Raw genomic sequence first — 1,153 nt, 5'->3', positions numbered from 1 at the left:
AAAAAAAAAGAAAAAAGAAAAAGAAAATCAAATGAGCTGGTAGGACAGACTGGCTGATTTTATCAGCTTTATCTCTTGGAACTCCCCCTTAGTTCCTTCTCTTGTGCTGAGGCCTCAGAGCAGTGGTTCTCAATCTTCCTAATGCTGCGACCCTTTAATACAGCTCCTCATGTTGTGGTGACCCTGAAACCATAAAATTATTTTCGTTGCTACCAATGAAAATAATTTTACGGTTGGGGTCACCACAACATGAGGAGCTGTATTAAAGGGTCGCAGCATTAGGAAGGTTGAAAACCACTGCCTTAGACCCAGAACAAAAAAAGTGGGTCCCAAGCCCTGTCAAATAAATAAAAGAAATAATCAAGTAAATAAATAGTTTAAGATTTTGCTCTGCCATTTACTAACTCTGTGAGCTTGGGCAATTAACCTAACCTCTGTGAGCTCCAGGTATGGCATCTGATAATGTATATACGGGTAGGTCCTTTGCCCGTTGGTGTATAGGTTAAATTAGATAGAGGTAAAACATAGTATCTGGAACCTAATAGGTGCCCAGTAAGTATTCTCTCTTTCCTCCCTCATGCTGTCATGCTGTAAGTGCCAGTTCCTTGTTTTCCCACTGAGAAAATTAACTTTTGTGTTCTATCACTGCTGATACATTAATGAAAGAGAGTGGGAAGTGTGTGTGAGTTTTGCAAGATGGAAAGACTTTGTAAAAACTAGCATGTGAATAAACTAATGTTGTTTTTCCCCAATTTAGGGATTCTTTTTTTTTTTGCAGCTTTTGGCCGGGGCCGGGTTTGAACCAGCCACCTCTAGTATATGGGGCCGGTGCCCTACTCCTTTGAGCCATAGGCACCACCCCAATTTAGGGGTTCTTAGTAAAGATGGCCGGTTTCCTCATGTTGCTGCAGAACAGTTGATACTAGTTTGTTTTCCTAGGAAGATAAAACGCTGGGTTTTTTGTTTTGTTTTGTTTTGTTTTTTGTTAGGGTCTCACTATGTCACCCTTGGTAGACTTCTGTGGCATCACAGCTCACAGCAATCTCAAACTCTTGGGCTTAGGCTCGGCGCCTATAGCTCAACCGGCTAAGGCGCCAGCCACCTACACCTAAGGTGGCGGGTTCGAATCCCCAGCCCGGACCCGCCAAACAAC

This window comes from Otolemur garnettii, unplaced genomic scaffold, assembly GCF_000181295.1.
Source record: "Otolemur garnettii isolate 467f Iridium unplaced genomic scaffold, OtoGar3 scaffold00112, whole genome shotgun sequence".
Taxonomy (NCBI): Eukaryota; Metazoa; Chordata; class Mammalia; order Primates; family Galagidae; genus Otolemur; species Otolemur garnettii.
The sequence above is the reverse complement of the archived record's forward strand: the minus strand, read 5'-3'. Positions refer to the sequence as shown.